Here is a 17,043-nt window from a genome sequence, read left to right on the forward strand (position 1 = left end):
TAACAGTCAAAATGTCCTCTTCACGCTGTCTGTTCGATATCAGTTACAAGAAACTACATGTTTTCTGATTGGAAAAAATAACAATTAGCATATTCACTCAATATTTTCACATAAAATATAAAATACAGTTGTGGAACGCAGCAAGTCCGAGTCCGCCTTTCATAGAAGAGAAACCGTAAAAGGTGAGGCGCCAAAAGCCTCATTTGTCTTGAAACAACAGAATTCTTTTTTATGCCGTTAATCGATACATGTACATAGAGATTTACAGGCACCGTGCAAGAACAGCAGAGATAAAGAATAATAGATTCTGTCGCTGCTATGCGATGGTTCATCTCTTTTACTTTACAATTGTTCGATAACTTTAGGCCATCAGGCGTTTACTATTGTGCGTATATTAATGTTTATGAAGCGAAAATTACTAATATTACAAATTCACAGTTTCTCCTACAAGTTCCTTGTGAGACATAGTCACTTCGGCAAATTACTCACAATTTTTAGTTGCTCCTGCAGGTTACTTGCAAGTCATATTTACTCACACAGTTTAGTTATTCCTGCAGTTTACTTACAAGTCATAGCTAATCCCGCAGGTTACTCAGAAGCCACGGTTATCCCTGCAGATTACAAGTAAGTTATAGTAACCCTGCCGTATGCCCACAAGTCATATTTACTCCCACAGGTTGATTGCATGTCATAGTTACACCTACAGGTTACTCGCAAGTTATTGTTACTCCTGAGGTTACTTACAAGTCATAGTTACTACCACAAGATACTTGAATGCCATAGTATTTCCCAAAGGTTACTCAAAAGTAATAGATGCTTCCACAGTTTTCTCACATGTCATAGATATTCCCGCAGGTTACTTGTAAGTCATAGTTACTCCCACAGTCTACTTGCAAGTCATAGCTACATCCAAAACTTACTTGCAAGTCATAGTGACTCCCACATGATTACTCGAAAAACATAGTTAGTTCCACAGGCTACTCGCAAGTCGTGGCTACTGCTGCAGCTTGCTCACAAGTCATACCTACTGGCACAGGTTACTCCCAAGTCATAATCACTCCCACAGATAACTAGCAGTTTATAGCTACTCCCACAGGTTACTCACATGTCATTGTTATCCCACAGGTTATTAGTAATTCATAGTTACACCCACAGGTTTCTTGCAAGTCATGGCTACTCCCATCTCATAGTTTACCTCTTCAGATCTGTTACAATTCTTAGTAATCAGAATCGGAATCAGAATTTTACTGTCTCATAATATACAAGTTAAATCATCGATTTTTATGTACAGGAAACCCGTCAGCTTATAATGTTGATAAATTGTACATGGAATACAATATTTTTTTATATAATCACAATAAAATCTGAATATTATTTATTATTGTTGTTTTTATCCTGCTCAGATAGTCAGATCATTAAACAATTCATCAACCGAGTTATAACATTTCTGCACTAGGGTGCTATGCAGTTCTCTTTTTACTGCCTCAGTTTGGACCTTTCTAAAATTTGTGTCTTTCAGTTTATTGTATACTTTCACTCCCATATATTGTGGAGTCTGTGCAAAAAAGATTAAGCCTGTGTGAAGGCAGCATGAAGCTTTCTTTGTTTCTAGTTTCATAACTATGCTGGAAATTATTTGACAAAAAGAGTTTAGGGTTATTATATGTGAAAAGAATTATTTCATTCAGATACAGTGAGGGAACGGTTAGTATCTTAAGATCTCTTAATAATGGCTGACAAGATTCTCTTGGCTTTGCACAGCATATGTTTCTGATAATTTTTTTCTGCAAAGTTAATATTTTTGTCATGTTGCTAGCAGAAGACAGTACCATGTCTCACTACTGACTCAAAGTAACTATGGTATACTACTTTTTTTGTGCCTATACTAGCGACATTGGCTAAGATTGCATAGCAAATGCCAGGCTGTTTAGTTTATTTTTTAGATACTCTATGTGTGAGGACCATGATAGGTTTCTGTCCAATTGCATTTCTAAGAATTTAACATGCTCTGCTTCATTTAGCTCCTGGCTTCTGTGCATAATGTAACTCCTGCAAGTTAGTGGCAAGTCATAGTTACACAAATTACTTGCAAAACATAGTTATTTGTTTAAGTTAGTCACAAAGTTGGTTGATTGTTTGGGGAAGGAGACCAGACAGTGTGGTCATCGGTCTCATTGGATTAGGGAAGGAAGTCGGCCGTGCCCTTTCAGAGGAACCATCCCGGTATTTGCCTGGAGTGATTTAGGGAAATCACGGAAAACCTAAATCAGGATGGCCGGACGCAGGATTGAACCGTCATCCTCCCGAATGCGAGTCCAGTGTCTAACCACTGCGTCACCTCCTTCGGTATAAGTTAGTCACAAGTCATAGCTATGTGAAAAATGTACACGTAAGTCTTATTTAGTCTTGGTAGCTGCTCACATGCTGTATTTACACCTGCAAGTAGCTCACAAATAAAATTACTCATAATTTTTGTTTTTAAGATGTAGTCATTCCAATAAATTTCTTGCAATTCATAATTAATTCTATGAATTTGTTGAAGTTGTTCTTAGACGTATAAGTTACCTGCAAATCGTAGTTAATCCTGCAATTTTCCCAGAAATTGTAGTCACTCTTACAATTCACATGAAAATAATAGTTGCAATATGCATCCATTGTTACTCACAGAAAAAGCACTCCATCTTCAAGCCACGTGTGGCCTACCGGGACCATCCGACCGCCGTGTCATTCTCGGTGGAGGATGCGGATAGAAGGGGTGTGGTGTCAGCTCACCACTCGCCCGGTCGTAAGATGGTATTCTTGACTGAAGCCGCTACTATTCAGTTGAGTAGCTCCTCAATTGGCATCACGAGGCTGAGTGCACCCCGAAAAATGTCAACAGCGCATGGCGGCCTGGATGGTCACCAATCCAAGTGACGACCACGCCCGACAGCACTTAACTTCGGTGATCTCATGGGAATCAGTGTATCCACTTTACTCACAGAAGCATCTCATAAATCATAATCTCTTCGCGTAAGTCAAAGTTCCTAACAGAAGTTACCTGAATGTTAGAGTTAGTCCCAAAAGTTATCTGCAACTTATACGAGGGTTATTTGGATCCAAAGAAATTTTGGACAGGTGTGTTGGGCAGTGTCTCAAGTATTCACGCCGACAGCGTTACATCGTTCATTTTAGTTCTGAGCACACAGGGAGCACATAAAGATACCTAGAACAATGGTGTCTCCCACCAAGTACGAGGTCCTGGTGAGAAATTTCGCCTGAAGCTATGCAGCCAACATTACATAACTGTCGTGCATTTTCTTCTTCAAGACAACTCTCAGCCACATTCTGCAGGGGCAATGAAGATGCTCCTTCATCGCTTTCAATTGGAAATGTTTTACTACCCACAATACAGCCCGTAATTGTCTCCCTCTGAATTTCATCTCTGCTCACATGAACCGCTGGCTACAAAGACAACATTTTGCCACAGACAATGAGCTGTAGGCCAGCGTAGAGAATTTGAGGAAAGCACTGGAAGCTGCCTTCTATAACGAGGGTCCTGGAAAGTTGGTACCATGCTATGACAAACGTCTAAGTCGGATCGGCGACTATGGAGATAAGTAGCTTGAAGGTTATAGCTAACTGTTGCAAATAAAACATTTTTGATTTTCACTGTGGTTTCCATTTCGTGACCTATCGTTCTTTACTTTCTGAATAGTTACACCAACAAGTTATGGACATGACATGGTCACCCCCAATTTTATACCAAATCATAATTACTGCAGCAAGATTCACTCAAGTCACTTGCAACCCGCAGTGAAGAAAAGCTTAGTTGAAAAGCAACATTAGTCAATATCTAATACACTATGTTATGAAATATTGTGTGTGTGTGTGTGTGTATGTATGTATGTATGTGTGTGCGTGTGTTTGTGTGTGTGTGTGTGTGTGTGTGTGTGTGTGTGTGTGTGTGTGTGTGTATCTATGTGTGTGTGTGTGTGTGTGTGTTGGCCTGGAGTGTAGCCTTCTACGGAAAAGCATTTGACTGACAAACGGAACAGAAAACAAGAGGACAGACTGGCTGGAACTGATTGTAGATAAATTTGACAACATACTGATGGACCTGTTTAGGCATATACTGCAACATATTATCTGCTTGGGGGCCAATAAAAAAAAATGTAGTGTGTCACCACTGTCTGGTACAAGTCATTGAATTGGACTCCGCTACGATGACCTGCATGTCCTTAAAACCAAGGGCACGTGGTTTGTCCATCCAAGTAGTAGGTACAGCCAACGTTGCTTACCTTTGTTCATCAGATGGTAAATGGGGTGATCAATGTGACAAGGCCATTGGCATGTATGAATAAACGAAAGTATTGGTTCTAGGCAGCACCTTGTCCCCAGCGGTTGCCAATCTGCTCATAGAGAAATCTGAGGGGCAAGCTTAGAGATGGCTAGATACAACCCAACATGCTTGTTCAGTTCGTGAAGGAGTCATTTGTGATCTGGCCTCTTTGTAGGGAGTGGATCACTGACTTTTTGGAACATCTTAAGTAACGCCATTCAACTATGTGGTTCACCATGGAACAGGAAAAGGATGGTCAGTTGCCATATCTGGATGCAGTGATCAAAAGAAGAACAGATGGGTTTGTTTGACCACAGTGTGTATCGTGAACCAACACACAATGGTTTTATTCCTGCAATGCTAGTGGCTACCATCACCCAATGCAGAAGAATGGAGTTCTAAGGGCACACACCTTTCCATACCAACATTGTCTAACATCAGAAAGAGAGCATCCACTCTCAGTCTTCTGCAAAAATGGATATACGTTCAAATACGGTCAGAAGGCTTTCCAACCAGCGCTCTGGCACATGCTAGAGAAGAAGAGCAAGATGAAGCAAAGACAGTGGCTTCCCTGTCATATACGAGATCCAATTCTGCCAAGATCAACTGGATCTGTGTTTTGTCCACCTACGGTACCAAAATAACAGGGCTACTGAGAAATGTGAAAGATGACCTTGGTATAGGAAAACCAGAAATTTACAATACTACACCTTGTCAAGGTGGCAACAACAGTTATAAAATTCTTGAATACTTCTTGCCTGTACTTATACCATTTGTATCGAAACAAAAGTATCGATATTCGTACCAAGACCAGAACTATGCTAACCAGGGCTGAGTTTATACCGCAGTTGGACTGTGGTTAATAATAAATTCAGTAACCCACTGCGATAGCAGCGCTCCAAGCGAAAGACAAGTTGAACTGTTGACTGAAGCCTCTAGCGAATGCGAACTGAGTTTTATATTGGTTTGAATAATGATTTTTAAATACAGAAGCGTGTGTAACTCGGTAAATAGTAGACACAACAAAAACACCAAATTGGTCATTTTCTGTTCGCCAAGTTTAAAAACCCTCATACGAAGCGGTAGTAAACAATAATTAAACGCAGAAGCTGTTTATCAATGAAAGACTTACGTTTACTCATGACTAGCCTTAGAAACATACTATTCTTTGTAATTTATCGGTCTATTATTTAACACTCATCGTTGACGCTTCGTATGATATCTTCAGCCAATAACACTCTCCTTTTTAACTACAAAGATCATTTCAATCAAAGCTCACACCAATTGTTTATTGGTTACATCTGTATCGACTGAATAATCTTACCAATAGCGCATGAGCACTTCCTATGCGATAGCTGTTTCAAAACGTGCTAAAAGTCAACATTACTCCTACCAGATGAGGGCCTACTGCTCTTTGCAGATGGCATGGCACATGTGAACCCTCGCCACTGGTTTCACCTGCCTTTTAACAATGTAACAATATAAACATTGATTACAATCGGTAGGAATGAGACAGCATGCGCTACGTAATGTGTTCCAAAACTCCGCACCTAAAAACGGGATTCTTCCGGAGCTCATACTTCGTTTCCTATTACCAATAAAAACATACGGTCAACTGCTTTGGATAGCCTTTGGTTTAGACCCAAACAGAAGGATAGCCTTAGTACAGGGTAGAAGCACGAATATTTACTCATTTCCTTTTGAGTAGGCAAATGGAGCAAGTCGGTTGATTCGTTTCGCATTTCATGTGGTGTAGGGTCAACCTTAAGGGGCTTATAGAAGCACCATTAGTTAATGGGCGGTTCCTTACAAAGCGCCCCAAAAAAAAGGTTTTTTTCTTCGTTTTTTTTTTTTACCAAGTTTTCGTATCAAAACCGTGCAGCGCGTTCCAAGACGGCTATGCACAGCAAATGGCTCAAATTTTTACCGTGTATTCCTAAGACCCAAATTTCTTGATATATATATTCACTTTCGAAATGCAGAGGCTCGAAGTTACCCAAGTCCTATACGTAAAATACACAAAAACCTGTGTCAGGGAAATCTAAATAATAAATAACCACAGCCAATTGCTCATATTTTAACGGTATTTTCTCTAGTTATTTATCTAGAAGTGGCACCTTTCCACTTTCATAAACTTTATTAGTTCTTAGGTGGTTCTTTAGAAAACCCACAAAAAAGTCTTTTTATCATTTTTTTTTGCACCAAAACCGAGCCAGAGTTTCCAGGACGGCTATACGCAGAAAATGGGAGTAATTTTTATACTATGTTCCCAAAGTTCCGATCTCGAATAACCTTGAAAATTTTGTTGATATCTTTATTCATTTCCGAGATACAGAGGTTCGAAGTTATACTACCTACACACGTAAAATCCGGTGTAAGGCAAATCCGTAGTTTATGAAGTAACGTAGTTCAGAGAAATATTTTGTGAAGTGTCTCCTTATCATCAGAAGGATTCTGGAAACCCCATGTTCTAGTACTGCGGTACATGCAAAGTTTTTGTGCCTTTAAAATCCGGTTTGAGGTGTAAAATTTGTTTTGTGTTGTTCCAATGTAATGTAAGTAGGCTATCAAAATTTCACTGGACCTTACTGTTCTTTTCACATGAGTGACATGCCCTGCTGTGGCAGGGAAAAGATGGGAACCAGCGGAAAAATGTTCCAATCGGAGCACAAAAATACGAATATATTCCTGTTTAAAACACTCTGACTGAAAAGTGAGGTGCCAGCTGTCTCAGTTTACATTTCTCAGCACTTTTAAGAAATTTTCCAAAAAATTTGGTGCTGGAACGTATTCGCGCTATTTTCTGCAGAGAGAGAGAGAGAGAGAGAGAGAGAGAGGCAGTGGGAAAGAGGCACAAAAGTAGTAAGTACTGGAAGATAGTAGACGTTGTTGTGGCATAGAAAGAGAGAAGGCAACAGCGTCAGTGTCAGAGAAAGAGAGGGATATAGTTGACAGCGAAAGAACAGTGCTGGGAAAAGAGTGAAGGAGACAGTACCGGTGGGAGAAGAATAAAGAGAAGGACAAAGTGTTAGTGGTTGAAAGCCAATGATAATGAGTGAAAGAGACTATGGCCATGACAACGGAGAAGGGAGAAATAGTGACAGTGAGAAGAGACAGGAGCTTTGGGAAGGAATGAATGAGACAGCAGCAATAAGACGGAGCAAGAGGGAGACAGTGACAGAATAGTAGTAGGACAGAGCGAAAGAGACTGTATTGTGGGATAGGAGACAGTGACGGAGAGACACAAAGAGATAATGACTTTAAGTTGGGCTGAATCTGTGAGTGAGAATGGGCAGGTGTATGGGTATGAGCGACGGACTAGTGGATGTGAGAGATTTACAGTTAGGAGAGCTTATTATAGTGAGAGGTGTGCTGTATGTTAAGAGTGCGAGTATGTTTGCATTCCAACATTTTTGGGATAATTTTTAAACATTCTGAGGAACGAAGAATGAGGCAGCTGGTACCCACTCCTCAGTCAGTCTCTTAAAGCATAACCGCCTTTTTTATTGTCCGTTAAGGACCGTTTTTCCGCTGGTGGCTATTATGATCTGACGAAAACAATACGGCATTATTTAGTACACTTGCCATTCTCTAAAATAAGATATTTTGATACTAAGGTCTCATTTTGGCCTTGTAACTTATTTCGAATCACTGTCAATCAGTGAATGAAATGAGTTGTTACTTATATTATCTTGTTTCATTTTCATTCGTTAGTTTTTGTGATCACGTCTTTCCATGTTCACCACTTCTTTCTGTGCGACGTATAGTTACAGATGGAGCTCACCTTTCTGCACTGGCATACATTTTGTCCCCTAAAACTATTTGTTACACTTCTTTCCGATTTTCTGATTGGTGCGTACTTAGCGAGCCTGTCATTGCTTGTAATTTACGGTTATATATCATTTAGTTCAACGTTTTCATGTGATTAAATTCTGTTGTAGAGAAATCGCAAAGTTTTCAACATACTTGTGCTGTTAGTTTGCGAGTAGCACATTGCACGTAGAATAATGATGAAACGAAAGTCGTAATAGTTGCCAGGGATGGTGGATTGGCGGAGAGGGGGGGGGGGGGCTAAGGGGGATACAGCCCCCCCCCCCCCCATGGACTATCATATTACACTGGATAAAATGACTTCAGAAATCAGCGAATATATTACTTCAACAGATTCAATCATTGTTTTTTATAATTATGTAGCAATATAGGTTGCAATGTATTTCAAACTCATTTTATCAAAAGAATAAGAGCGGCAAATAGTTTACTATCTAAAGCAGTAAATATCATTTAACTTAAAATGGACGAGTAATTATTTATTAATTTACATTGTATGTATATTAATGTATGAGTACCACTTACAATAATCAAGAAAGCTAAATATGCCGGGTATGCCTACCAACAATTAAATTGCTGATCCCAGACTTGTCAAATCGTATTATTTCCCTGGCACACACATTCTGTAGACACGTTTTTACCCTGAACTCCAAAACAGTAACCAAAAACTACTTTAAGCAACACCAAATTTTACCAGTTTGTCGGTGGAGGACCCCAACTCTCCTTTTGTTTAGCGATATTCCATTCCCCCAAACCCCCTTATCCCGCCTGCCGCCGGCCGTAGTGACCGTGCGGTTCTAGGCGCTACAGTCTGGAACCGCGTGACCGCTACGGTCGCAGGTTCGAATCCTGCCTCGGGCTTGGACGAGTGTGATGTCCTTAGGTTAGTTAGGTTTAAGTAGTTCTAAGTTCTAGGGGACTGATGACGACAGCAGTTAAGTCCCATAGTGCTCAGAGCCATTTGAACCGCCCTGCCATTAGCCCCTCCCCCCTTTTCTAGAATCGCCCCTGATAGTTGCGTCGTGCCTCGGAATGATTAACATGCAAAACGAAACGGTGGGTGGTGTGTAAGAAAGGTGGTTGGAATTTAAGGCCCTGTCGACGATAACATCACTGAAGATGTAGCACAGGCTCGGTTAGAGAAGGACGGCGTCGGGAGGGGGAGGGAATTCGGCCGATATCTTTCCGAAGAAATTGTCCCAGCCTTCGCCTTAAGTGATTCAGGGAAACCACGACAGTAAAAAATACGATTGGCCGGACGGAGACATGAAACGCGGTCCTCTCGCATGCGAGTCCAGCGTCCTATCGCTGTGCCTTCAACGTCGGTGAAGAGAGAGTCGCTACTCGTTACACGATGCACGGATGTGTCCGCGCTTCTTGTAGGTGAAACAGTATGTTTCCATTCTGTTGGTTTCCGTAGCGCAGTATAATGTTTGTTCACAAATATGTTGTTGCCTGCGTCGTTTGATTCGGACGTCACAGCCCTATTCGCGTTATTTGAATCGTTAATTCACGATGTTCATTCCATCAAAGATGAGAGCAACCATTGCCTCAAACTGTATAAAAATTCCTGACCTGGCTCTAAATGAACTGAATACTCATTTCAAAGTTTCGTTCATATCTAAGGCACTAACCAACATGTACGAGATAGAACTACCTTCTCAGATGAACATATAACTTTGAAAGCACAAGTGTTCCTCTACGAATATTTGCTACATCCTCTCAGTTTCACCGAACACGTGCTGTCGCCGAATTTGACCTGTTTTTCTCCAACCCTTAATTATACCTCACTTTTTCTTCTTGTGCGTTTTGGAATACAGTATTTGTGTTCGGATATTCTTCACAGAAACAGTTACTGGTATAGTAACGCTGTTTATTGTGACAGTCAATTCTTTCTTCAGTTTTTCAGTTCCTTGATAATTAATGAAAACCATCGGATCAAAAGGGAATTCCACATTAATCGACTAGGCAATTTCGTTTTCGCTAAAACAGACTTTCAATAGCGGTTGAGAAATTTTTCGTACGGTCAAATCAGTAAATAGTCAAGCGGACCCTGCGTCCACGCGGGACAAAGGCCCATGAAAAGGAAGTTCTCTTTCTTTTACGAGATTATCTTGTGTTTTGCTACCTTCCACTATCAAATTTTTTACCATTCCTTACAAGCAGAAACTGCAAACGGCTTTAGCAACTAACTAGTATGTCCACCCAACAACTCAATTTGAAACTCCCCTTTGCAGTAAGTGGACAGAAATGTTTGGATCAAATTCTTGCGTTATTGACATTAATTTTGTCTTGTCGTTTACGACAAGGGAGCCCTTTTGTATTGGACTTGCACGTCTGTCCGGAAACGACGGTAAACCACGCCTTGAGTTAGTTCACTTAACAACAGCGTAATGAGCGCGTTTGATACATTTTCCTCGCTAAATGGTACATGGAATTTACGAGATCCTTAAAATCTCATTTGGTAGTGAAATATACCACGGATTCCGAATTGCAGTCGAAAATTGACCCTTTCACAGGAAGCAGCTGTAGCGGCCTGGTGACGTCACGTTTCGTGTGACCGCAAGACGCCGGACGAGAGAAAGCAAGACCTTTCGCGAACAGTGAGCTCTATCCTCTAAGTGCAGCGCATGTTATCTGTGTTATGTTCAGGCTCACTTATTCGACGAAACCAAGTGTGCGTTTCGCCGGCTAACGGCTATGTTCGGAGCTGCCAACATCGGCAGCAGATGCGGGAACTGACACTGTTGTCGTTTACATGTAAGTACGGAGAAATTATACAGAAGTGCCAATAATTCTCCCTACGACCGGCGTTGTTTCGTGATTTAGTACTACTTCCGAGTCGAAAGACATACTAAATACGCCTCATAGCCCTGCGAAAAGTATGACCGCAGATCACATAAGAAACAGATTGCCCGATCACGTGGTCTAGCAGGCAACCCTTGTCAGGGAACGGCCACCAGGCAGCAACAGCGTCACACCCTTACTTGTGGAATCAACCACTAGATGGCACTCCGTTCTGTGAAATATGTGGCAACATCGGCCGAACGTGTGCAGCTTTCCACTATTTGGCGTCTGTGAAATACAGCTGTTTCTGACATACCGGTGATAGTGGAACGAGTCATCATGCCGAAGGCCTGCAAGTATATCAACTGTGAATGGAGTAGACGGACAAATTCTGAACTAAATATGTTCAGATTTCCCGTCAAAGATAAAGAAAGTGGAGTGGATTTTAAATTCAGGAAAATCAATAAATTAGTTACGAGTAAGAATTAATAAAGAGCTCTAAGCATTAGATCCTATGTAAATTTTGTCGATTTTATATTCTGATATAACGTGGTAGCCCTTCCTGTACAAGAATCATATCATATAATTTTTAAATGAAATCTTTGCTGCGATTTGGACTTTTTTAAACTGTTTATTTACTTCACTATCGTAATTTTGGCTGTAGAGGCATTTTTGTGTGCAATGTGAAAACTGAAACCAATATAAGATACGGATAACAAAATGCAAAGCATAGTGTGGTAACATTTGGTGAACAATTTAAGAAGCATTACCTTACCTTTTCCTTGGTACTTTAAAATGGCTCTAGAGCTGAAATCGCAACAGTGAAATAAATGAATAATAGCCACCATCTAACTTCTAGGTCATCGGTCCCTCTAAATCCTGGTATATACTAGAGCGAACGAAGTGAACGAGTGTAAAACCTCGTTTACACTGCTGCAAATGAGTATTCATAGATCATTCGCCAATGTTCACTGCCATTCGTTTATGCGTGTGAACAAGTGTTTATACTGGAATGAAGGGAAGAGAACAGAAGAGAACGAGCATAGCATGCAAACAATAGACGCTGCATATTTTAATTTTTTTTATCTCTGCGCTAATATTCCTCACACAGCTTTCACTCGAAAACAACACTATTTACAGTAACAGATCTGCGCGAGTGCGGATATCCGTAGTAGTAACTGTGCTGCAGATAAAAGCGTACGTCTGTTGCGAATATTTGCGGGTTATCTTTAAACTGTACAAAGTAAATTTTTAACATAATTATGGTTTGCTGCCTGTGGCTCTTCATAGTTGACATCGCCAAACTATGCTCGAAAAACACGCTTTCATTTGTATATTACAGCGTTTCCAGCCCCCTTTCAACAACAATCCGAAATTCATCGTTTTGTGCCACTCTTATATCATTTACGATAAGTTACATGCAAAGTAAAAGAATTTAAATTTGAAATGACTGTCACTGAAATATGTCAAGCCTTAATTCGCATCACAACCGAGTGCGGACATCAGCAGAAAAATTCAGGCCAGGCACAAGTCTCTTTTCAGAGCAGTGGTGGGTTAAACTGCTTTACAAAACGTTAATATCTCAGAATGCGGATAAGCAACTTGGCAGATGTGGATAATGATCTTGTGGATGCGGTGCACATACGGACGGCGGCATTTTTCCTGTCCGCGCAGACTTCTAGTTACAGCTACGATGTAAATCTTTGATATTGAGATAAGATTATTTTGCCCGCTGGTTTTGACAAAGCAAACAAAGTGGCGTAAGAAAATAATTATGTCGGTAATGTTAGGACGCGAAACCCACAGCTCAGTGCAATATTTGTCAGTAAATTAACGGATTATATTTCAAAGACGTTGAGAAGATTTTGAAAATTTTCTAGTGTTAACCTGCACGTGGAGATCTTTTTTACCACCGTAATCCGTATCAGAAGAGCTGTATAACAAAGAGGAAATAGACGGCATGGAAGGCGAGTGTAAAACCTATGCGACTGCAATACAGTCTGCATTTAAACAGTAACTCACGAGAAATATTTGTGTGTTAATTTCCATTTATTTCATTTCGCATATGATTGTGAGAAGTATCCCTACAGTAGAAATAAACTTGGTTTGTAGATTTACAGGAGCTAATCTACATTCTTCTACTGAAAACTCGGGAAAAACCATAGCGAATCATGGTCTACAGTCAGCTGAGTGACGAATGCAATTCGCGCGCAGCGCTCTAGCCGAACACAAATCAGCGTCATTTACGTCACCAAAGATACAGTGTTGCCAATTCCGCGACGTGGACAGGCCAGTTAGCATTGTAGCGTCGCCTGCGACATCTGTTGACAGACGGGGAAAACTAGTTTTACGGTTGCCTGTTCCGCCGTAAGGACGGTCAATAGAAGTCCCATTCCAAGCGTCACTTTAGTGCTTTCAACTGCCATTGAACAGCTTTAAGCATCGTCGTAACACTTATCACAGGTATGGACTATCTTCTTCATCTCAGAATGGTCAAAAAGTCTGTGTTAGCCGTACCATTATGTATCTGGCTGTCAATTTCCGAGTTTGATTATTCCTGTTACAATTTTTTAAAGTTATATCTACGTGCCTGCCACCGGCAGTGTTCTTAATACTCTACTTTAAGAAACTTACTCTTTATTTGCTGCCGACCGCGGTGGCCACGCGGTTCTAGGCGCTTCAGTCCGGAACCGCGCGACTGCTACGGTCATAGGTTCGAATTCTGCCTCTGGCATGGATGTGTGTGATGTCCTTAGGTTAGTTAGGTTTAAGTAGTTCTAAGTTCTAGGGGACTGATGACCTCAGATGTTAAGTCCCATAGTGCTCAGAGCCATTTGAACCATTTATTTGCTCTTCTGCTCTGGCCCGTCTTTCGCTACTTCGAGTATCAGATTCGCTCAAGGATGCCATTACTGAAGTCCCGGTACATTATCCATTCTATTTTTGATAGGTTTTCCTAGACTTTTTTGTGTTATTTCTTTGCTTCGTACTTCGTATGTCAACTTTTTATTTCGTGATAATTTTTACCATTCTTAATTTCCACTACAACTAACATCCCTGTAATTTCGACGTAGTCTGATGTTCTTCCGTTCCAGAAACTTTCCCCCCACTATTGCTCCTTTTAGTGACAAGATAACTATTTCTGGGCACCTTAGCGTATGTTCAACTAACTTTGCTATCATTTTAATAACTTTTATCGTATACTTAGTTCCTGTTCTAGAATAAATTTATTAAAGTTAACTGTATGCCTTAACCTTAGGATCTTGCGTTAATCCTTTTCAATCAGTACTCTTGAAATCTATATCTACACCTTAACAAACTTCCTCCTCAGTTGCATGTAAATATCTGTTTCCAGTGTTGATCATCTATTCAAGAAAAATTTCATATTGTGGAAATCTAGCATCGCAGAAGGCAGAATTCCTTAAATTCTTGTACCCCACTTTCTGTGAAGCAGTGTGCTACTCTATCTACTACTCTTTTTTTATTATTTTTTTGTATATTTCTCCTTATCCTCAAATTTTAAACCAATTCCAATACTTCTTTTAAATCTTGCTTATTTTCATCTGAAGCTGCTCTACAGACTATACATACTTAAATGGCATTTCCCCGTCTACACTTATATTATTTGAAATTTTCCATCATTTGTTTCTTCCTTTTTCGACAAACAAATTAGAGAACAGTAATTATGCACTTCAACTCTGTCTTAAATTACGTTTAATAACAGACAAATCTTTCTTGCTACTCTATTTCATCAAGTAAGAGAGGACGCCATTTGTCAGTACAAATACTATTTTCAGCACTACAGTACTTTATTATACGTGAAATGATAATTATATCAAGACCCTAAGCTGTCGATACGCGATGATATACACCAACAGGGACAGTTGAAAATGTGTGTCCCGATCGGGACTCGAACCCGGGATCTCCTGCTTATATGGCAGACGTTCTATCCATCTGAGCCACGGAGGGCACAGAGGATAGTGCGACTACAGGGATTTATCCCTTGCACGCTCGCAGTGAGACCCTCATTCCCAACTTAATGTCGACACACCACATTCGTAGTGCCCCTGCCCATTAGTGTGTGGACATTAAGTTGGGAATGTGGGTCTCAAAGGGAGCGTGCAAGGAATAAACCCCTGCAGTCGCACTATTCTCTGTGCCCTCGGTGGCTCAGATGGGTAGAGCGTCTACCATGTAAGCAGGAGATCCCGGGTTCGAGTCCCAGTCGGAGAACACATTTTCAACTGTTCCCGTTGATGTGTATCAACGCCTGTCGACAGCTTAGGGTTTTGATTTAATTATCATTTCATTCTAAGAGAGTTGAATGGTCACAGATGGTATCTGTTCTTTCGGAACATGTCGGAAAGAACAGACACCATCTTTATATATTTATTATGCGTAGTTTTGCTACATATGGTTTCGCTTAAGCTTGTGAAACATCTATAAATCGTCAGCAGGGCCGCTGCGAGCTACGCCTGAGATCGGAGCATGATGTGTAATTGGGCCTATCTTTAATACAGCAATCAAATTTTATGTGTAACAATGTAGGGAAGATTGGAAATACACAAAAAATACTAATTCGGATGAAATATACAATAAATATAGCTTCTTATTAAATAGTAAACATACGTTCACAAACGCAATCTATACAGTGGCACTATACGTTGCACAACATAATGCCGACGGAATTCGAGAGAACTAACGGTTGTTCATTGCGCAATAAATTGAACCAGAACGCGTGGTAGTATGTACACGTGTATCATCGAGCCATTATTAACGGTACAAGTTCGGTTGCATGTTGGATGGAGTGTTGACCTGTTTTACAGAGCCTTTAAACATTCGAGGAAATTATACAAATCGCCAGATGTCATTCCATAGTATCTAGAAAACAGATGGCCCCGAAGAAATAGCACGAATTTTTCCGTCGCAAAGCAGAAGACATATATAGGTGCATTAGAGTAAATGTTTCTAATTTTTTGATGTCACAGAGAACATGCACATAAACTTTACTTAACAATACACTGTCTGTAAATGCTTCATTTTCTGTACAAAAACCAGTGCCTATCACTCATATTTTAGGTGCTTTTGTTTCAGCTGTTATTTCTGCCATGGAAATAATAAACTACTGATGTTAGTTTGTAGTTACAGAATATCTTATATGAAATTTGTTCGCTTAGTTTCGGGTGTTAAAATTCATAACATGGTTTTTCTGCGAAAGTGTGGAAACAGGCTTCCTAATTCCAAGACTAATACTAAAATTTAAATTTTGAGCCCCCAGTACGTAACTTTTTCCGAGCACATTACCTGCGTTTATGTTTCTGATTCCCATACACATTGTCAATCAGAAGCAGAATCGATTGCGATAGTTCCATATTTATGAATGTATTTGCAGTTTTTATCATATTTCATTATAACAATTTCGTAGAAAGAAAACTTGTGCGATGTGTCATTGCTAAGATCATGCTTTAAATTTCATACTCATTTTACAATAAGTCCATCCAGCCCTTTTATTAGAACTCTGCTATATGAAGAAAAATGTATAATTCCATGTCCTCAATTATTTCAGAAAAGTAAAAATAGTTGTTATGATACATCTCGGGTATTTTCTACTACAATCAGAATCATTTGGAATCTAAAACAAAAATGAGTTGTAAACCACGTGTCCACTGCAGCTTTGAAAGAATACACTAATCAGATTAATCATGGATGAATGTGCAAAGGTTAAATAGTAGTATATCGAGAAAGAACACCAGCGCCACAAATCTTTCACGCAAAAAGAGACTAAAAGTGTAGTATAAATAATAGTTTGAAAAGAACCGACTAAGACAGTTATCAGAAATCAAAGACCACCACAGCTAGTGAACTGGATGATAGCCTCACAGAGACCTGCATGGCAAGAGAGAAAACTGATGTGACTGATGAACTTAAAAGTTTGACTTCAGATGCTACTCAGTAATGAATTATTGTGAAATGTATGAACGCTCAATGTAATTTTGTTTTTTAGATTTATTTAATTTTCTTTCACTTTACTTTGAAAAGAAAGGCTAAGTATTATAACGTTTTGTACTTTGACGGATGTGTGGTGCCAGTAACTCTGTGTACAGGAT

At 40.0% G+C, this 17,043-nt stretch overlaps 1 long non-coding RNA gene across 1 annotated transcript in view; it reads left to right on the forward strand.

The window, feature by feature from the left end:
• Window positions 1–13,247: 13,247 nt before the first annotated feature.
• LOC124619590 overlaps window positions 13,248–17,043 on the forward strand; it is a 64,219-nt gene continuing 60,423 nt past the window's right edge. The window contains exon 1 of the long non-coding RNA XR_006980095.1: window positions 13,248–13,399. This is a non-coding gene — a long non-coding RNA (uncharacterized LOC124619590). The remainder of the gene's footprint in view (window positions 13,400–17,043) is intronic.

The sequence above is a fragment of the Schistocerca americana genome, chromosome 6 (assembly GCF_021461395.2).
Source record: "Schistocerca americana isolate TAMUIC-IGC-003095 chromosome 6, iqSchAmer2.1, whole genome shotgun sequence".
Lineage (NCBI taxonomy): Eukaryota > Metazoa > Arthropoda > Insecta > Orthoptera > Acrididae > Schistocerca > Schistocerca americana.